At 39.0% G+C, this 22,820-nt stretch overlaps 1 long non-coding RNA gene across 2 annotated transcripts in view; it reads right to left on the bottom strand.

Moving 5' to 3' along the window:
- Window positions 1-1,837: 1,837 nt before the first annotated feature.
- LOC131816526 (uncharacterized) overlaps window positions 1,838-22,820 on the bottom strand; it is a 67,702-nt gene continuing 46,719 nt past the window's right edge. For both annotated transcript variants that reach the window (XR_009348092.1, XR_009348093.1), the window contains exons 2-5: window positions 6,100-6,225; window positions 5,588-5,744; window positions 4,230-4,467; window positions 1,838-4,129 (exon numbers count right to left, since the gene is read on the bottom strand). This is a non-coding gene — a long non-coding RNA (uncharacterized LOC131816526). The remainder of the gene's footprint in view (window positions 4,130-4,229; window positions 4,468-5,587; window positions 5,745-6,099; window positions 6,226-22,820) is intronic.

The raw sequence follows: 22,820 nt of genomic DNA, 5'->3' as shown, positions 1-22,820 counted from the left end.
AAGAGACGAGTTTTAATTTGAGGAATTTTATAATCAGATTTCAGTGATGTGAACTGAGGTATCAAATTCCTAAAAAGTCCATGCAATCCTAGAGGTCAAAGAAAAGAATTTACAATCCCCTTTTGGTGGTAATCATGAAGGGGAGCCGGTGGCTATTCAGTGGACTGGAGCCTCATTACCAGTTAATGTGGCAAGTCAGCCTGGGAGGGCTAAGATCTGAGAAAGTGTCCTAATGATGGAAGAGGTGAGGGTGGTGAGCTGGAGGGGAGAACTGCCAGGCTCAAGGTGTGCTTGGGTGAAGGAGTGGGAGGAGATACGCAAATGTGCATGGCAGGAGCTTGGAGGAATGATAACAAACTGGGGGGAGATAGCAAGAGAAGTCTGGGGACCCCTGGTTTCCGACATAAAGGATGATAATTTTTTTAAAGATTTTATTTATTTATTTGAGAGAGAGAGACAGTGAGAGAGAGCATGAGCGAGGAGAAGGTCAGAGGGAGAAGCAGACTCCCCATGGAGCTGGGACCCCGATGTGGGATTCGATCCCGGGACTCCGGGATCATGACCTGAGCCGAAGGCAGTCGTCCAACCAACTGAGCCACCCAGGCATCCCAAGGATGATAATTTTTTAACATGAATTATGATCAACATGGACCTCCTACCCTCCCAATCTGCCATGGTTTCCACTCCTCCTGAGCCCTAACACAGAGAGACTGGCCCAACATTAGACAGGAGGCTGCTTTCCACTCATGGGAGACTGACCTTGCCTCTCCCACCAACTCGTTCCAAGTTAAAAGAGTCAACATATGTTGTTCTTTATTCCTTCCCTCAACACTCAACATATATACTCTTCTAGTCATTCTGCACCTATTCTAATTTCTATTAGAAAAATATATTTACTTGTTGGTTGGTTCTGAAAAATAATACTTAGAATGATTTTTTTAAAAAATAGTATGTAATAAAGTCAACCTTATTCCTGCCAGTCAGGGACCATTCTGAATATTTGATGTATTTATTTCCAGTCCTTTTAAGTGCATTTACATGCATTTATGGATTGTCTATCCATCATTGGAATAATATTACACTTTCAGTTTTGTACTCTGATTTGTTTTCACCATGGCTTTTTTCTATATCATCAGTATGACTTAAATTCATTAATTTAATGGCTGATAATATTCCCTTACAAGGACATACCAGTATTTATGAAACTATTTCCTCATTATTTTATTTTTATTTTTTTAAAGATTTATTTACTTATTTGAGAATGAGAGAAAGAGCATGGTGGGGAGGGGGAGAGGGAGAGGGAGAAAGGGAGTCCCATGCAGATTCCTTACCGAGCACAGAGCCCCACTCAGAGCTTGATCCTACAACCCCAAAGCCACGACCTGAGACAAAATCAAGAGTCGGACACGTGACCAGCTGAGGTGCTCTCATTTTTATTTTACTAATTTTTTCATTATTTCATTTTTAAAAAATCATTGGGATTTGATATGGTTACCACTTTGTGACATGTATTCTATGTTTTCATAAAAATGTCCATGGACCGTTTTACTGGACCTTCATCCTAGCCCTATGATTGGGCAGTATTTTTATTAATTAATTAAGTAGGGTACTATTTTTTTTTTTTAAATCTTTTTTTTTTTTTTTAAGATTTTTATTTATTTATTTGACAGAGAGAAATCACAAGTAGATGGAGAGGCAGGCAGAGAGAGAGAGGGAGGGAAGCAGGCTCCCTGCCGAGCAGAGAGCCCGATGCGGGACTCGATCCCAGGACCCTGAGATCATGACCTGAGCCGAAGGCAGCGGCTTAACCCACTGAGCCACCCAGGCGCCCAAGTAGGGTACTATTTTTAAATTCACATTTCACCCACAATGAAATGGAAGCTTAGCAAGGTTTGGTGGCTCACACAGAGCCATCCCAGCTAGTACGAGGTGGACCAAGGACACTATTCCTTCAGGAAATATGCTCACCTTTACGCCTATGGATCTGCAAAAGGTTTCTCAGAAGTGGAATTTCTCAGGGGGGGCATAACCTTTTTTTTTTTTTTTGGAGGGAGGGGGGAGGTTTAAGATTCAAACATAAACTGCCAAACTGCTTTAGAACAGAACCCCCAACCAAAAATTAGTCTATGAAATCGTCTACACTGAGACTTCCTTACTCCAAACACTGATAGGACTGTGATTTATTTGGCTGGTTTTGATGGCCTACTTGGGAGTCCAAATTCCCTTCTGTTCATGCGCTGGTACCTTTGTATTTTTCTTCAGTGAACTATATTTATGTCCTCTGCCTCCTGTGGTGTGGAAGTTGTTCGATAAACCTGGAAGGGCCCTTTATAGAGTTAGGTCCATTTTCTTTGCTTTGGAACATTTGTGTCATGTTTCATTTTGTTTCTGAGTTTGCTGTTTGCCTTTTAATTATGATGTTTTTATGCAGAGCTATATTAGCAAGGTTTTTCTATAAAGGGCCAGACAGTAAATATTTTAGACTTTGTAGGCCATATGTTCTCTATCAAAGCTACTCAACGCTGCCCAGTTGCCGGAAAACAGGGAGAGATAATACATAAATTGATGGGTGTGGTTGGATTTGGCCCATGGGTTGTAGTTTGCAGACCCTCGATGTAAAAAAAAAATGTCTAATCTTATGTTGGAAAATCCACCAATTGCCTCTCTTTGAGATTTTCTCCACTGCTTTTATATAACTCAGATCCTTGATAGGCACTTCCTGTCCTGTAGGAATTGCTGAAAACCAGCCCAAACACCAATTTCATAGTTGGTAACAGTTCAGCGTCTTGCTTCTTCTAGACAAGACTTCCTCTTCCCGTCCACACACATTATAATGCCTTTTTTTTCTCCTTCCTTCCTTCTTCCCTTCCTCCCCCCTCCCTCCCTTCCTTTTCCTGTTTCTTTTGTCTCTTCTTTTTTCTTTTTCCCTTTTTTGCCTTTCTTTGTCTTCCTCCTCTCTTCCTTCCCGGAATATCAAGGAAATTCTCTTTGTCTTCCACAGAGCAATGGTTATTACTCAGCCCCCTCTCCTGCCTCCCTCTCTACTTCGTGAACTTTCTCCAACAAATGAGTTCCATTCATCAATGGAATTGTGGTGAATAAAATTTTCCCCATCTCATTATACGTAGACACACTAAACCAAGCTCAAGATCGGAGATATATCCATAGACATTTTATTTTGGCTTCTTTTTGTGTGTTTAACTATTTAGTCCTTTTGGTCTCTGTATTGTGGCATATGCTTTGAGAAATGATGCCAACTTTATTTCAAATGGTTAACCACTTCTTCCAAAAATAGACTTTGGTGTATGTAGAGGGGTGAGTTTATGATTAAATTTGGCGTTCAAAATTAGCAGAGAAAGAATCATTAAATTGTGCCAGGACATCTTCCCTTCATTCTTTGCCTATCAGTTTTACTATCATCATGCTGTTTTGATTACAGTCTATTATAATAACTCTAAAAAATATCCTGGATACTTGCACCATTTCTGCTTCCAGATAAATGTTAGATTCGCTTTTTCAGGCTTCCCTTTAGCCCATACCATTAGGATTTTTATTAAAATTATTTAAATTATAGCATAATATAGGAAGAATGTATATCTTGGAGCATCCAATCTTCTGACCAGAAATATCTATCCAAATCTTATTTTGAATTTTTTAATAAATTTTTTCTTAGTATTTTATCATAATTGGCCTCCAAAAAACTCTTAATTTAGATTTGGATTGAGAATTTGGAAGTTTACTAACTAAGGAATTGATGCTCTGGGAGCACAATTTATTAAGGTTTTCATGTGTGATTTTTCTACCAATAATCATTAATGAAATGTATCTCTTATTTCCTTCTATAAAAAGTATCCAGAATTTTTTTACTGAGTCTTTATTCTCACTTTTCCATATTGGTCATTTTCCTTTTACAGTTTTCTCACTCTCTTTATCCTTTCTTACTGCATTCTTGCAGTTTCTGAAGTTTGGTCTTAAGTTTGTTGATTTCACTTGTCAAATCCATGATTTACTATCTCTCAGACAGACATTTCTGACATTACAAGTTCTGTTTCTTTGCAGTTGTCTCTCTTCAATATCCTCTATATTCTCTGCCCAACGACTTGGTTCTACTCCAAGGATGCAAAAATGTCTGTGAAACAAAAGAGAAAACCAGTAGGAGAGAACAGGTCAAAATAGAAAGATTGAGAAACAAAGAGCTTGTTTTATTTGTTTGTTTTTAATTTTATTACCTCCTATAGAGTAATTTCCAGAGGTATGCTTTTCTTTTAGTTCTCAGGATACAGTTGTTTTCTTTACACTGACTATTTGCCTCCCACATTGTGATATTAATTTTTTCCCCCTTACTCTCTACTTGTCATAGAAGGAAGAGCGTTCTATCCAAAAGCAGTGTTTTCAAACAGTTTCGATGTTGGATTCTTCTTGGCTCTCTCACTATTCACTTCTGGGCCAAATGAAACTGTATCTTACCTGGAGGATAAGTTCAAAAGTGAATGAATCCGTAAGTCAGTGAATTGCAAAGAGAGAGGCTGATGAACTTATTCCCTGAACCCCATACCCAGAAACACAGTGGAGATTCCTGCCAAGATGCTCCCATCTGAGACTTCCACATCTAAGATTACTCTGCCCTGTCAGTTATGGATGGTGGTATTTGTCAAATGCTTCCCTGAGATGTCAAAAATACACTCCATAGAGCTTTGCAGCAGGAATGCAGAACCACAGAAGCCTGCCAGAAGTGTAGGAGGCAGATACACTCTGCCCCACAAATCTCTGTTTCCAGGCACAAAAGATACAAGCAGCGACTCAACCTGTGACTCAGTGATTCCCAGCTGTGTGGGTGAGGATCACATGAATCCCAAAGGTGAACCAGGGGCCACAGAGCATTAAGTATTGGTCTGGGGCAGCCCAGGAGCTCCGCAGAGGCCAGCAGGACCACGGAGCGGAGGTACCTCTTGGGATCCAATAACGGACATGGTACGGTAAAGTCGGATGAGGGAGAATGAATAAGGAAGCACTGCATAGCCACTTTGATCCGTTTATCCTGCATTAAGTCACTCTCCTGAAGGGAAGTATCACCTTGTGGTTAAAAGCTCAAAATCTGCCTCTGACATAGTTTCTTCTATTAGTCAGCCATGTTGGTTCATCTTTTCCTCAAAGCATGGGGAGGAGTTCCAGCTCACTAGCTTGCCCTTAGGCAGGGGTCATGTGACTAGTGTTGGCCAATGGGTTGTGAGTAGAAGTGATGCATGTTATTTCTAGAACATAACCGTTATTGAGGCTCTCAAGCATCTCTTCGCTGCCATGGCAACCAGGGGACTATGTTTCCAGATAGTAAAGTTTCAAGATGGTGAAGCCTCCCTCAGTCTAGGTCTTTAATTACGTGGGCCTGTAGTGTACATGAGAAATAAACTTTTGTTGGTTTAATCCATGAAATTTGAGGACGATTTGGTGAACTTTGACGACTATGGCATAATCTAGATCATTTTGACAAGAACATCGTCTTATCAACCGAGTGATCATAAACAACTCTCTGAATCTCTGAGTATTGATTCCTTCCTCATCTGTCAAATGGAGAAATTGCAGCACTCACCTTATAAAAGGGATAAAAAACTACTGCTTCTGAAGTGCTAACCAACATGTCTAGTATGTATTAAGTGCCTTGCAAATGTCACCTCTTAGCTGTATTTGATTCTCCAGAAGATAGAAGTAAAAGGAGTGTCCCTCTGTCAAATTATCTCAACTCACACCTGAAAAGAAAATCAGAAAGAGAATGGAAATGAATTTTTTGGAAACATATCTCATTTATAGACAATTAATGGGATCCTCAACAAACCAACTAGCACTTTATTGCCAAGTCATACATGCCAAAGTGTACAAGGTTCTATGAGATATGAACGACTTGAATTATTTTCAGATAAGTATCTGGGGAGGATAGGTTTCTAACTCCCCAGGAAAACATTCCCACATGCCAGTCCTCTCTCTCGTCATTATGTTCCAAGATGGTAGTGGTAGACCTCTGGGAAAGCAGGAATGATTTCTAGAGGCTCTTTTTTATTTTCTCACAGCAGGGAGGGAAGCTGACTCAGGGTGTGGTGTCCCTACCTGCCACACATGCTCCTTGGGGTGTCACAGCATACCAGAGGTGTGGTTAGGTGAGTATCACTCCACCCATGAGGTGTCTTCTTGGCCAAGCCTCTTCTGACCCAAACTCTCATAAATAGGACTGTGCTGTGGCAGGAAAAATAGGATATATTTAGTGTCCTCCATTGTCTCCCCCAATCGACTATTGGCTATATCTGTCCAGGAAAATCTGCCTTCTATAAAACCACCTTCTAAGCAATTCGTTGAAGATCTCCTACTCAGCTATCCCCCTGACCCAAGCAGGGTTTTTGGATGAGGATTAACACTATCACATTCCAGATAGAGAAGTTAGGGAAGGCCTCACACTGAGGCTGCAAGGTGCTTCCCAAACATCACCCCCAGGAGAGCCAGCTTCTGACCAGGTGCTATTTAGGCTTCTTCCAAATATAATCACATAGTGGAGTCACCAGTGTCCCAGGACAATTATGCAGTCCTTTGAAGCTAGTGATTATAGTCAAGCTCAAAATCCAAGTCCCTTCTCTGGTAGGGATAATAGTGCAAAGACAAGTTTTTTCCAGGCTCATATCCAGCCTCCAGAAAAATACATGAACCTCGTGTCTTCATCCAGGTCATGCTGTCGACACCCTCCCATGTACCAGTTTATTCTCATTGAAGATAATTCTGAAACTTTTTCTGAAAAGTGAACATCCAAGGAAAATTTAAAGAATTAAGGATTAAAGAAGACGAAGCCTACCGACAAAACTGGGAGTGAAGCCATATGTATATACCATGCACATATATGACATTAATGGACACGTTGGACATTGGTGACAGTATGTGTGTGTGTGTGTGTGTGTGTGTGTGTGTATGTGTGTGTATGCACAAAGATCTGTACCAACAGATCTTTCAAAATAACAGAGTCAAAATGGAATGGGTAGACCTCAGGCAGTCTTTTCCAACCTTCCTTAAAAGGAGCAACATATTTTTGGATTCTTTACAAAAAAAAAAAGGATGTAGAATGAGAAAGGAGGCATAATCACAAATGCAAGAGATCCACAACCCTTTACTAATAATATACTTGAACATTTCATTAAATTTAAAAAGATAATTTCCAAGAAAATATAAATTGCTGAGATTGATTTATGCTATTGGCAGCGTAGCGAATTAGCTCAATTGCCATAGGAAATATGGGAAACAGTTTCTAAATAATGATCTTCAAATTGTGGTTGGATCCAGTGTTTTATGGGCAAGTTCCCCTTCAAATTTAAGGAACAAATAAATCCCATACTTTATAAGCTCTATCATAACATAGATACAAATAGGTGACTTACTAACTCGTTCTTTCCTCACTGTATTATAAATATCATTGCTAGAACTTTATGAGAAGAATGGAACCAAAAGTGTACAAATATCCACATTCTACACACTAATTTCATTTCTGAATATGGGGGGGCATTCTAAATATAATTTGAGGAACTCAAATAAATCTATGTGTTGAAAAGATTATATCTCATGGTCAAAAAGGGCTTCTTCTAGGAATAGACTATTACATTGTTCTGAAAAATTCTGGCCAGAAAGAGTAAAGCAAACAATAGAAAGTTTTTGTGAGGGTGTATGTGTGTAATACTGTGTGTCTATGTGTGTGCATAAAATATACTATATCTCACCAAAAAAAAACAAACAAAAAACAAAACAAAACAAAACAAAAAAACAGGATCAATGGTACTATTGTCCTAATTCTATAAATACTGGCATTGGGGGATAACATGAAGACACTCTATTATCATCCATCTGCACTCTGATTTCTATAGGTGTGTGTCCCTCCACTCCTTCCTCCTTCATTAAGGGTAGAGAAAAAATGGTGACTTTTGCCAGCAACCTGGACACGTTGGAAAACCTCATCAGTTAAGACCAGATGCATCTTACTTTTGCCAGCAACCTGGACACGTTGGACAACCTCATCAGTTAAGACCAGATGCATCTTACCCTGCATCTTGCAAGCCTCATTCCAATGGGACAGTAGGTTGAGAGGCCTGAGAAGGAAAACAGGAAGACTCACGGGACACTTACGTATTTCAGAATGCCCCTCAGTCTGTTAGTTGTTTTCTTTCTTCCTTGGAAGAAGATAGATTCACACTACATCAGTTTGGGGCCATTTAAAAGAACTTATCTAAATTTATTTTCTATATTATAGATTTAATGCTCTTTGAGCCTCATTAGGAAGTCTGGAAGCAGCATCTCAGAAAGTGAAAGAGAAAGATCTACTTTAGCTTATGGGTAAAATCCTCATTTTCTTACCTCATCCAAAATTCCTCCAAGAAGCTGTGACATCTAAAGCAGTAACTATGGACTCTAATTTCTCTACTGGTTCTAAGATTCTAGAACTCTGATTTCAAGGATATTGAGACTCTTTGACTCTATAGTTGGCAAACTAGGGATTAGTCCTTTAACATTTCTCATTGAGACCTCTCAATAGCAGATCTCAAAGATAAATAGAATGTGATCCTTCCTTTTAATACTGTTTAATGTTTAAATTCCTGAAATTGATTTCTATAATTCACAGAAGTAATTAAAAAATCTCACGAAACCAGCCTCTTTTGATCTAATATGGCTTTTCTACTGGCTGCTTTTGTCGGGTAGTGACCAGTGAAGAGTTTGATAGTACCTCTTTCCTAACTTTTTGTCTGTTGACTTTACAGATGGAGCCCCTATGCCACACAGCAGAGAGAAAACATTTCTATGTAGATAAGCCTTTAACTGCATGGAGCCATTTTAGATAAGGCATACATTTTCAAAGGGAAGAGTATTCTTTGACTTATACAGGTTATTATTTACCATATTCAAATCCCCACATTACATACAATGAACACTGATCACCTATTATGTGCAAAAAAAATTTTGCTTTGTACACTTTCCTACGATACTTTCATATTTCATCTATTTCTGTCTGTTTTCTATCCCCCAAAAAGCCATGATTTGAAAGGAAATGTCAAAAAATAATAATTTTTTAAAAATTTAAAGCAAGGTAAAAGCGAACTTTCTCCCTTCAAGCCCCCTCTAGATCCATAAAGTTTCAGGGAGTTGTCCCATCTGTCTTGCTCACCATCACCAATTTTCAGGGGATGATAAATCATTTATTTCTATACTGAAACTGCAACTGACAACTGCTGAGAGTTTCTGCCAAAGGGTGTGTCATAGCCAGAGGCAGCTACAGTCCCTATAGGAATCCAGTTCTCAGACTGGGGGACCCTGAGATACCACTGGAATTTGCCTACAGGCCAGAATCAATAACAACAGAGTTCCCAGCGGAAAGCTCACTACTACCTCCAGACTGTTCCCTCTGCTTGCTCTAAAAAGTGCTTCTTGCAGGAAGATTATGGATGTCAGTAAAAGGACCCTAGAACTGTTCCACCAACTATCAACCAGAGTCTGCACGCCCAATGGTAATATGCTTGTGTTACTTCGTTCACTTTTTATTTTAAGATTGACAAATCCATCATTCTAATTCAAAACTCTGTTGGAAGTAGTTGCTCTTAATATTATATCCTTTATTAAAGTATGCTTATTTCTCTCTATATATTTACTTGACATTCAGTCTATAAGAAAGTACATGACAGCCAAAACTATCACCATTGCAGGATTCTAGGCAAATTTTAAGCAGAAAAGCTTGACTTAATATGCTGTGTTACATCAATTTAATGAATGACAAACATGTTTCTTAGATGGAATGAGTGGCAGAAAGAAATCAGTCAGAGGATTGATGGAGACACCAGATTGCCTTCCAGGTCCGTCCAAGTTCGTGGAGTCACCGAGTGGCTTTATCATTTCGTGTAGAGGAAGTTCCCACTATATCAGCAGGAAGATGCAAAGAAGATGATAATGCTAAACAAGACTTTCTTCTTTAATAATTTGCAAACATTTTTTATAACCTCAAAATCCAAATTATCTAAGTGGGGAGGATTTTGATAATTGGTACACAAACATACAAGGAAGGAGAGCCACATGGTGATGCAAACTAGATCAGTATTCCAGAGACATGAAACACTGAGGGTAGATAAAGGGAGGCTTCATAGAAGTAGAGCACCTTGGCTCAACTTTTAAGACAAGAGAGATACTTGGACTCCATCCCAAACTCTCAACCCGCAAGAGTTAAGAACCAATAATCCGCTGAGGTATAGAACAGTGTAGGACCACAGCCTGCAGCTACTAACACACACAACATAGCTTCGTTACTTACCCAAGTGATGCTAGCGTTGACAGAGTAAGAGCAGAATAAAATAAAGGAGTAGAAGACAATATAGAAATATGAATTGCCTACGTTTTACACCTGATGTTCATCCATAGCTTGGTCTGTCTGAAAATGTGTTCTCCAAGATTTCATTTTCAATGGGCTGCTTATTCTTACTTTTCATTAAATTAGGGTGCCTGCTGAGGATATATACTTCTTTGAAATGCATGGAGCCCATTTCTTGATCAGATTGGTTCTTGGTGGTGGTGGTGGTGGTGGTGGTTGGTGTTAAGTTGTAGAAGTTCTTCATATATTTTGGACATTCACCCCTTATCAGATATGCCATTTGCAAATATCTTCTCCTATTCAATAGGTTGCCTTTTTGTTTTGTTGATGGTTTCCTTCACTGTGCAAACCCTTTTTATTTTGATGCAGTCCCAATTGTTGATTTTTGTTTTTGTGTCCCTTGCCTTAGGAGACATATCTAGAAAAAGTATTGCTACAGCCTATGTCAGAGTAATTGTTGCCTATGCTCTTTTCTAGGATTTTTATGGTTTCAGGTCTCATAGTTAGTTAGGTCTTTAATCCATTTAGAGTTTATTTTTGTATGTGGCATTAGAAAGTGGTCTATTTCATCCTTTTTCATGTAGCTGGACAAGGAAGATGTAGCATACACACACACACACACATATATATGGACATTCACACACACATATACACACACTGACACACACAATGGACTATTACACAGCCCTAAAAATGGATGAGCTCTTGTTATTTGTGACAACATGGATGGGCTTAGAGGATATTATGCTAAGTGAAATAAGTCAGACCAAGAAAGACAAATACCATATGATTCCACTCATACACAGAATCTAAAAAACAAACCAAATGAATAAACAAACAAAAAAAGCAGAACGAGACCTATAAATACCGAGAACAAACAGGTGGTTTCCAGAGGAAAGGGGACTGGGGGGATAAGCAAAATGGGCAAAGGGAAGTGGCTTCCACTTATGGAATGAATAAGTCACAAGAATAAAAGGCACAGTGTAGGGAATACTGCCAATGGTACTGTAATAGCATTGTATGGTGACAGATGACAGCTACTCTTGTAGTGAGAAGAGCATAATGTATAGAGAAATTGAATCACTATGTTGTACACCTGAAACTAAGGGGACATTGTGTATCAACTAGACCCAAATTTTAAATAAATAAATGGAACATATCAGATGTAAAAGAGAGGTACCTGGCTGGATGCTCATGTTGTAACTAAAAACGATACTGCCATCTCTTATGGCCTTTTAATGCTTAGAAATGCCTGTCTTCACCCCATACATATGGACAGCTAGTTTGAGACTCTGCTTCTGCAGCCTCTTGCTAGGAGCATGTAGGCACACCCTCGGTTGCAACTGTCACCTGTATGCTTTTGGTCCATCCCTCTCAAATCTACTTCTCCAGTCATTGTATCTCTGTGGAGTTCCAGGGCTCCATATGACCATCTGAAGAACATCTCCATTTAGGTGTCTGACAAGCATCAGCCTCTCTCAAATTCAAATCTCTTTCACAAGAGCAGAGTGCCCTGAGACATACATCTTCAGGAAGAACTTTCAGTTTGAATAATATCCACATCCTTACTCTCTCCTATCATGCCCTAAAGGTCCATCATCTCCACCAACTTGTTCTTCTCCAAGCACATGAGCCTTTCTGTTCAGTGGTAAGTCCAGCCCCTTCCAACCACAGGGCTATCACTTGCAGTTCACTCTTTCTAAATACTTTTCTGGTCTTTGCATATTTAAATTCTGACGTGTATCTCAGGTCAAATGTCAGATTCCCCCAAGAGGATTATTCTAACCTAAAGCATTATTCTTTCCCTTACTTTTATTTTCTATCATTCACTAGACCCTGCTCTGTGGTCTTCAATATCTAAAATTCTTATTCGTTTTTTAGATGTTTTACCCCCTCCACCCCCCACACATACAAACAGGAACTTTGCCTGTCTTAGTCACTGCTTCCCTGGAACAGCATTTGATACATAGCCATTCACTAAATATTTGTTCAATAAATGATTGAATGATGGAAAGTCTCAATGAAGCATCATACCCTACAGATCTGTTCTTCCCGTTGTCTCTCTTTCTCATCTAATAGTACTGTCGTTATCCATTTATTCAAACCCCAAAGAAGGGTTCTTTCTAAATACTTCCCTCCTTAATCCCATCATAAAATGACCCTGCCTCTCAATTTGCCTTCTGACATATCTCTCAAATGTAACTCCTGCTCGCTGCCTCTGGGTCACCACCCTAGCTGAAGGATTTCTGTCTGCTCACCAGAAAGATTAGTCCCTCTGATTTCAATCTCCCACCCAACTGAACCTTTCCAGCATACCACCTAGATCTTTCTAAAAGCTAATTTAGGTCATATCACTGCTCTTCTCAACAATCCTGCAACCGGTTCTCATTGTCTGAGGATAGAATGTGAATTCCCTATTACATCCTGTTAGGTTCTCCATAAGCTGGGTCTTATTTGCTGTTCCAGCCTCTTCTACCATCTCTTGTTTATAAACATTAATCACAGAGCACACACTGTCCCTTTGCTACGTGATGGCTGTGCTCAGATGCTCTACTGTGCCTGAAATATCCATCACACATACATGGGTCTGCTGCATGATCAATTGTTACAAACTAGCAAATGCTTAGCTCAACATTTTCCAGCTTATCTGGATACATTAGATGTACCACTCCAAATTTCACCTCCCTTATGGGATTTTTCACACTCTTACAACTCTCTTTTGCATGTTTATTGTCTTCTCCTAGGCTATGAGGTCTTCGAGGGCCTGTCTTCTTAACCTTCATGGTCTCAGTACCTAGCACATGGCCTAACACTCAGAAGGAGCAAATTTTGTTCTTATTGAATTGATAGGTAAAGGGATGTCAATAAATCTATAGGAGATAAATTTTGTGGTGAGTTCTAATCAGTTACAAGCCTCTGGAATTTCTCGTTGACATATTGACTTCTAATTAGAAGCCATTATTCAAATGTTGAAAAGATTACAACTTCCATAAGAGCATCTGTTTCAGGCTGAGCATATGTAGAGGGCTCCAGTAATCATTGCAGAATGTGATAAAGGGGGCCACACCCACGCTCTGTGCGTGTGGAGCCCTCCTCACTTCAGCCCTGTTGGAAACCATTTGAATGGGATTAGTTTTTCTAGTTCCTTATATAATGTAGTCATTGACTTTTAACTTTTAAATGAGAGGTGACTTCTTCTTCAATCTCTGATAACAGAGTTGGTATTGGAGTTGCTCTTCCCTGTAAACAAAAATTAAATGGGTCAAAATATATAAGGCAACTATTTGCAACCATTGGAAAATGGATGCCCCTCCATTGAGAACCTTGAGATAAGGAAAATTTATGAGCTAAGCCCCCATGTTCACCTGGGCTCTCTGCCAGGCAACACTTACAGGCAAGGCCCCAGATGGTAGAATGCAAAGAGTATGGCAGCCCTGCTAAGCAGCGGGATCAGAGACCAGAGATTAGGAATTACTAATGCAAGCAGAGATTGCAGGGCATGGTACAGGAAAGATTTAGAGTACATGGTCAGTGGGGAGTGAGGAATGGGGCAAGAGGTCTGCGTAGGGTTCTCTGCAAGACCTTATTCAAGGACTGGGCTGAAAATGCCCATGGCAAGACTTGGAGAGCCCTCACAGAGAGAAGCCTGCTTCAGGATTGAGAATGGAACTTAGACTCTAGGGGTTACATGGTACTGGGAGGCACTGAATTACTCTTGCATCCTGAGGAGAGATGATATTAACATCCCAGGTATGCAGGTGGATACCAGTGGATGCTAGGAACAAGGCCCATGATCTAGAGAGTGAATCAGCAAATCATGGCCAATGGATTGTTAAGCTTTTGTAAATAAATTTGTATTGGAACACAGTCAGACCTAACAACATATATTTTTATGGCTGCTTTCATGCTACAGTGGAAGCACTAAGTAATTGTAAGAGACAATGGAGCTTACAAACCTGAAGTATTTGTCCTCAAACCTGCTTTTTTTTTTTTTTCTTTTAAGTAGGTTCTACACCAAGCATGGAGCCCAACATGGAGCTTGAACTCAACAACCTAAGATCAAGACCTTAGCTGAGAACAAGAGTCAGAAATAGCCAATTGAGCCACCCTGGCACCCCTAACATCAAGCCTTTTAAGTAAACCTTGTCAATCTATGTGCTCCAGTAAAGACTACTTTAGGTTGCCCTAACAAAGCCTAAAACCAAGCTCCAACAGGATCAAGGAGAACCTCTAGTATATTATTCACTTGCCAGGGTGAAACTTAACACTCTTTAGACAGACAATATAATACAGATGCCTTATAATCTATTATCTATGATATTTATCTGGGGACTAAGGGAAATGCTAACCATGCAAAGGACAAGAAAATGTGATCCATAATTAGGATAAGACAAAAACAAAAATACAGACAATGGAAATTGATCTCAAGGTGACCCAGATGTTGCAAATAGCAAGAAAATGTGATCCATAATTAGGATAAGACAAAAACAAAAAACAGACAATGGAAATTGATCTCAAGGTGACCCAGATGTTGTAAATAGCAGACAAGGATTTAAAATAGATATTGAACATTTCAATATCTTTAAACCTAGAGAAAACTATAGTTTTAATGAGAAAAAAATAGACTGTCAATCATAAGAAAAGGAATCTGTTGGGGATTCTAGAACTGCAATTTTTTTTAAGATTTTATTTATTTATTTGACACACACACACAGAGAACACAAACAGGCAGAGTGGCAGACAGAGGTAGAGGAAAAAGCAGGTTCCCCATTGAGCAAAGAGCCCAACATGGGGCTCCATCCCAGGACCCTCAGGTCATGACCTGAGCCCAAAGTAGACATTTAACAAACTGAGCCACCCAGGTGCCCCTCAAACTACAATTTTAAAAAGCAAAAACAAAAAGCATGGAGAGGCATCACAGCAGATTGGAATTAGAGAAAGAAAGAGTGAGTAACTTTGGATACAGATAAATAACAATCTAAACTGAAGAATACAGAAGGAAAAACAAAAAGATTGAGACAGATGGAGCCCCAGTAGCTTGTGGGGAAATGCCAAGCAATCTAACATATATATAATTGTCATCCCAGTAGGAAAACATAGCCTATGGGGGAAAACAAAACAAAACAAACACAAAAGCACACACAAACTCCAATAACAAATAAACTTGAAGAAAAAAGGGTCAAATACTTTCCAAGTTTGATGGAAAACATCGATCTATACATGCAAGATGCTGAGCAAACTCCAAGCAGGATAAATACAAAGAATACCATACCATAGGCACATCATAGTCAAGCAGTTAAAAACCAAAATAAAGAGAAAATTCTGAAAGCAATTAAGCAAAAGTAACACATTACATAGTGATGACCAACAGTACAAATTTTGCTTACTTCTCATCAGAACTATGGAGGCTAGAAGACAATGGAATGATATCTTTTAAAGTGAAAGAAACAGGGGTGCCTGGATGGTCTGATCAGTGAAGTGTCTGCCTTCAGCTCAGGTTATGATCCTGGGATCCTAGGATAGAGCACTGAGTCAGGCTTCCTGCTTAGCAGGGAGACTGCTTCTCTCTCTCCCTCTGTCTGCTTGCTGCTCTGCCTGCTTGTGCTCTCTCTCTCTCTGTGTCAAATAAAGTCTTTTTTTTTTAATTAAAAAAATAAAGTGAAAGAAATAAAAAGGGCCATTGCATAATTTTTTTTAATCAGTGAAAATATTCTTCAAAAATGAGGATGAGATCAGAATGTCAAGAGAATAAATGACAAGAAATACTAAGGAATTTCTTGAGCCTACAGATGAAATAATACAAGATGGAAACTTGAATCTATAGGAAAGAAAGAAATGCACTGAAAATGTACATATATGGATATATACTAAAATATTGGGTTTTTTTTCTTTGCTTTCATTAGAAGACAAAAGACTATTTAAAACAAAAATAATATCCAATCTAGGGCTGATAACATTTGCACAAGTAAAACATGTGAGAAAGATATCATTCTGCTCTCAGGTTCTTGTGATGGTTAATTTTATGTGTCAAGGTGACTGTACCATGGGGTGCCCTGGTGAAACATTATTCCTGGGTGTGTCTGCGAGGGTGTTCTCTGGAAGAGGTTAGCAATTGAGTCTGTGGACTCACTAAAGTCAATCAACCCCCGCAGTCCAAGTAGGCATCATCCAATCCACTGAGGGCCTGAGTAGAACAAAAAGGCAGAGGAAGGAGAAACTTGTCCCCTTAGTTTTTGTGGTCCATCTGTTTGAACCGTGATCATTAGTCCAACAGTCTTCTCCTGCCCTTGTACTGGGATTGATACCATCTACTCTTCTGGTTGTCTGGTCTTTGGACTCAGACTGGAAATTATGCTACCTGGTCCAGTTTGCAGACAGAAGACAGTGCAACTTTGCAGGCACCACAATTGCAAGAACCAATTCTTCATTATAATAAATCTCCATATGTATATATTAGTTTGGTTTCTCTAGAGAATCCTAATACAGTTCTCACATTTATGATGCATGGTAAATGAAATGGCACAGCACTAATTCTAACTAGAGTATAAAAATAAAGGAGGGAGTGTAGGGAAAGGAAAAAGTGAAATGAGATTTGGTCAGAAGGGAGATAAACCATAAGAGACTCTTAATCTCGGGAAATAAACAGGGTTGCTGTGGGGTGGGGGGTAGGGATAGGGCGGTTGGGTTATGGACATTAGGAAGGGTATGTGCTATGGTGAGTGCTGTGAAGTGTGTAAGCCTGATGATTCACAGACCTGTAGACCTGGGGCAAATAACACATTATACATTAATAAATGTTGGCTCCCAATCCACTAAACTCATTTTATAACCCATCCATGAGCCCCCACTTCCATTTTCCTGTCCTTACAGAGGAAAGATTTGTTAAAATTTCTTATCTTTTTCCCATTTTTTTTCTTGTCTTCCTTCATCAATATTATAAATTATATCCCGGGGCACCTGGGTGGTTTAGTGGGTTAAAGCCTCTGCCTTCAGCTCAGGTCGTTATCTCAGGGTCCTGAGATTGAGCCCCGCATTGGGCTCTCTGCTCAGCAGGGAGCCTGCTTCCCCCTCTCTCTCTCTCTGACTGCCTCTCTGCCTACTTGTGACCTCTGTCAAATAAATAAATAAAATCTTAAAAAAATAATAAAAAAAATAAATGATACCCTTTATCTCATTGACCCAAATGTTGGATATCATTATTTATATATTTGCAGTTAGAGTCCCTTATTGAAGCACTCATCTGATTTTGCCTGAATATGTACAATTTTCTTAATATTATTTTCTCCCCTCAAAAAATTTTAACATTTAAAAGAGATATAATTGATATGGATTCAATTGCACATATTAATGATACATAATTTGTTAGGTTATGGCATATGTATGTATTTATAAAACCATCACCACAATCATAATTATGTACATGTCAGTCACCCCCCAGATTTCTCTTTTGTACTTTTATAGTTTCTCTTTCCTGCCTCTCTCTTTTCTCCGTGAATCCCCAGGCAACTACTGATTGGTTTTCGGTCACTTATGACTTGTATACCTTTTCTAGAATTTTATATAAATGGAATCATACAGTATAAATAAATAGATAGATAAATGAAATAAAATGGATAAGTAAATGTACTCAGTTAATAACCATTCCCCCCAAAAAAGAAGGAAAAGAACACCAAAAGAAAAAATGTACAGGACAAATAGAAACAAAAAGCAAGATGGTGGGCTTCTATAGGATCAAATCAATAAGGAGAATAAATGTGAATGGCTTAAGGGCTCGAGTGGAGGATGTGCTAAATTGGATAGAAAAGTAACACTTGGGGTGCCTGAGTTGCTCAGTTGGTTAAGCGGCTGCCTTTGGCTCAGGTCACAGTCCCGAGGTCTTAGGATTGAGACCCAGGCCGGGCTCCCTGCTCTACGGGGAGTCTGCTTCTCCTTCTCCCTCTGCTCCTTCCCCTTGTTCATGTGTTGTCTCTCTCTCTCTTAAGTAAATAAAATCTTTAAAGAAATTATAAAGAAAAGCAACTTTAAGAAACTGATGTAGATTGCCTTTATTTTAAATTAAAACAAAACAAAACAGGCTGAGTTAACACTGCCATAAATATATTTATACTCTGCAAAACTTTTTTTAACAATAGATTTTCTTGGCTTGTTTATAGCTTCTAAATATAGAACTGAAGTGTGCTATATAGGTAGGTAGATGATAGATAGATAGATAGATAGATGATAGATAAGAGAGATAGAGAGATAGATAATAGATAATTTTTCCCCTAAAACATGAATGAGGATATTATTTGGGATCTTTATCCATCTTCAAAATTCTAGTAAATCTCTTGTGGCAGCCCCTCAGACTAAAATCTCATTTCTGTTGTTGTTTACTAAATGTCTTATCTTCCTTCCCAGATTAGAATTCACTGAGAGTTCCAACACTAACTAGATATTGACTGAGTACTTATTACATCAGGTCCTGAAGATACAACTGGGAACCAGTTTCACCATAAGCTTACAGACTAGTGGAGGGAATTGATAAGTAATCAGCCAATTATAATAAAATTATTATAAATATGATAGATAGTTGATAAAAAGATGAGAGAATAAATGAATGGACAAATTTCCCCAATTTAGAAATTCCAGTTTCTAGATTAAGCTCAACCACAGCCTGAGTAATCTTCAGACATCTCCATGCAGTGGCAGCTAACAGAGAACAAAGTATAATATCAGGCAGGAACCAAACCCCTTAATAGGATTTGCCCTGAAAACCTGGCATTTCATAAAGCAACAAAATAAAAGCATTCCATCCTTTACTCCAATAGAGTACCAGCAATATCTTTCAAGTGCATTATATGAATGATAATGTCTTTGTTGATACTTAGCTTTAATTTAATTGTAAAGAAATGTGGTATCATATTTTATTCCATGAAGAGGGAAAGAATCCGTGCATTATGCCAGCCAATAAAAACAACTCAAATTGAGGTCTAAACTTCTGATTATCTCCATTTCCCTCAATGCTAGTTCTTTTTTGGAGGATTTGGCATTAAATCAAACTTGAGACTTAATGCAGTTCTTATATAGTATTGCTACTGCTGTTTATGTTAGAGATAGGGTATCCAGCAAAAGCTTGAAGGGACACTGATTGATCACACTGTGTCTTTGGCAATGACTATGTTGCAAGAGGTCAACATCACTTCCTGTGAGAGTACCCATTGTCCTATCCTAGTCTTGCAGAGAGAGAGAATTCTCAAGCAGACTCCTTGCTGAGTGCAAAGCCTGATGTGGGGCTTAATACCAGGACCCTGAGATTCATGACCTAAGTCAAAACCAAGAGTTGGCTGCTTAACTGATGGAACCATTCAGGTGCCCCAGTCTTTGTCGCCTTTTAGCAGATCTGTTTGTACCTCATTTTAATGAAAGCATTCTTTCTGTGGTACACTCTTCAGTATAGCAAACACTGCCCTTTATTAATGGCATCACCCACATACCCAAGCAATACTCACCCTTCCATGCCAGCCTGCCTGGATTTTGTTCAACTGTTCATTCCTTGAACATGAGACTGAAGGGGGATGAATACTGATTTGCCCCACTCAATTACGTAATTCTTTTCTCCTTGAGTGATTGGTTTTAAAAAGTGACCCACTTCTTACCAAAGACATGTAAGAGAAGTCTGAAAAGGGACAGGTTTCAAAGAAAAGTTTCCTTGTGACTGAGAAGAGCCAGAGAGGGGAGGTGACAGGTCCTTGTGTGATCCCTTAAAGCTGTGGCAGCCATCTTTGAAATTCGAGTAGAGCTGAGTAACAACAAAGATAATATTAAATAATATGCTAAGATTGACAGAGCAGCCCGAAGGGACTCATGCCCTTGAAGACCACTTCTGAACAAAAGACTTAATCAAAACTGCATTTCCCTATCATGGGACATTTGTCCCATAGGACTTTATAAATCTTTCTTATGAAGACAGTCATACCATGATGTTCTTCTCTCTGAACCCTAGGGGATTCTGATACAATTCTCTTTCAGTCCATTTCTAAAACAAGCGTCCGTTCAGGATGGTAGAGGGTCAAAGATGATGAGGGGCGCTGAAGAAGAGTATGTGGAGGGGAAAGGGACTTAAATTACTCTAAGAACTGAAATTCTGGTGTGACATCATCCCTAAAATGTTTTGCTCATTTGGGGATAATGCGCCCAGCTAGCAGCCCCCCATCTGCAATAGAACCTACAGATAATGAAGCAAGAAAAAGGGCACGAAGGTTTAATCCTAAAGCCATCTTGTTTCATGGCAAATCAGTGGGCCAGGAACTGCTACAATCTTCTAGGAGGGCCACCAGATTCTACTTTTTTCTCTTTCAGCTTCAAGAAGACAAACTTCCAGTCAAGACTTAGCATGATACGTGAGGACTAATCGCTTTGCTATCCTTCATGCTTAATAATGGCATTTTTAAATCAAATCCTCCAACCCCAGCCAATACAGTCTAAAGTGAGCAATAAAATTAGCTGTGAACTAAGCAATAGGATGAGACCAAGTAGGTAATTCTGTCATTTCTTTTAATACAATCAAATAGATTCACTCCAACAGGTATTACAAAGTTGCCTATTATGTGATTGGTATGATTCTAGGTCCTATTATCTTTTGGATTAATAAAACGTCAGAATATAACCTCTTGCTTTCAGAATTATCGCTGAGAAAGAAAGAGAAAAGGTATGTGTTAAATAACTATAACTGGAAAGAAGACAACAGTGTTCATATACTATAGTTCATACTACATACTTAAGTATGAATAGAACGATGAGTAAGTGATGGGTCATGAGATGTAGTGGGTCAGGAAAGTTTTTGGAGGATTAATTGTTGAACCTGCAAATGTAGTAATGAGTATGGATTGCAGACACAGACCCAAGTAGGAAAGTCCGTTCAGTTAGGAGCCAGCATGAGGAAAGGGAGCTGGGCATGGACTTAAGCCAATGGATTGTTTCCCTTTGGTCTGTCTGTCAGACTGTTAATCTTCAGGAAAAGTGCAGCAAACCCCTCTTTCTTCCTATTCTCTATTTTCCAATGGAACCCCTTCTAGTGTCTCAAATATAGCTCTGCTTGAGAGTAACCTTTGGTCCTTAGGAGGAGGATGCCAGATGCCCTCTGTCTTTAACCTCTCTATCTGCCCTCAACTTACTTACCTGAGTCCACTGTTCTCTTCCCCCCTCACTCTCTCCCTCATTCAAAACAAAATAAAACAAACAATACTCTTTCTCCCCTCTTTTGACAACCGCTGCTTCATGGAAAATTCCATGGCAGCTTCATAAAGGTTTGTGTACTTTTGTTTTTGCAAAGATTCATAAATTTATGGACTATTCTTTTCGGAGCCAGCTAATCACATCCATATTATTCCAATTTCAGGGTATGTTTGACCAGGCAAGCACTCCATGAGGTTTTGTTGTTTTTTTTTTTTTCCCCACAATTTAAATAACTTAGGTTGTTTAAAAAAAAAAAAAAATGAGCAAAACTACACAGCAGAAAAAGAATTCAGTGTGTCCAGGCCTGGATAAGGAGGACTTAAGTGCCTAAGACAAAAATGGCCACGTTTTAAAATACTGAAACATGAGCCTTGATATAGAAGTAATATTTACTAATAGATTATAGTACATATTTTTTCCACTAATTCTCCATACAAACATAGAGGAATAAGACAGCCATGAGGGAACCGAGGCCTTATAAGGTTGACATCCCTGCCTCTCTGGACACAGCTGATAGATGATTAAATCTAGAATCCAACTTATTTCTCTCTGACATTAAAACCTATACTTTTCTCACTTTTCTCATAGTATCTCTGCTTGGCAAGGAATATAGTTATCAGAGGCCTCAGCTTTTCCCCTGGCAAGGAGGAAAACAAAACAAAAGACAACAAAAAAAACCTCCATTTGATCGAAGATGTCAAAGAAATTTCCAGAAGTAGTACTTAGTAGGGAAGTCTCACACAATGTGCCTCCCCATTTCCATGTAAATTGTACACACAAAGCCTTGCACTTTAGACAGGTTCATATTTTCCCAGACATGACAGATGGCCAGCGTCATTTCACCATTTTGCAAGTTAGAACAAGACCATTCTTTATTTCCTTCCTGTCCGCCTCCTTACATAGTATTCCTTTCTCGTGGTTTCTTAACATCTCAAAATTTCCGCTTATTTTTTTTCTTTTGTAGGACAAGAAGAAAAGGAGGTTATCTAAAACTAGTATCTGAATTTACCAAAGTAGTCTTTAAAAGTTGATACTTTATCACAGTAACAAAGCATTACCTTCAAACATTTTTATCTTCCCTAAAATCTACTACTTAACTGGTACTGAAAATAGGGCTCAGAGCTCATTGATAAGATGCCACCAGTCAACCCTCTCCAGGTTGGTCAAACCCATAGTGCCCATCTGAAAGTTGAAACCAAGAATGGAACCCACCATGTGCTCCAGGGTTTGAGGA

The sequence above is a fragment of the Mustela lutreola genome, chromosome 15 (genome assembly GCF_030435805.1).
Source record: "Mustela lutreola isolate mMusLut2 chromosome 15, mMusLut2.pri, whole genome shotgun sequence".
Lineage (NCBI taxonomy): Eukaryota > Metazoa > Chordata > Mammalia > Carnivora > Mustelidae > Mustela > Mustela lutreola.
Note: the sequence above shows the minus strand (reverse complement) of the source record. Positions and strands in the feature narration are given on the sequence as shown.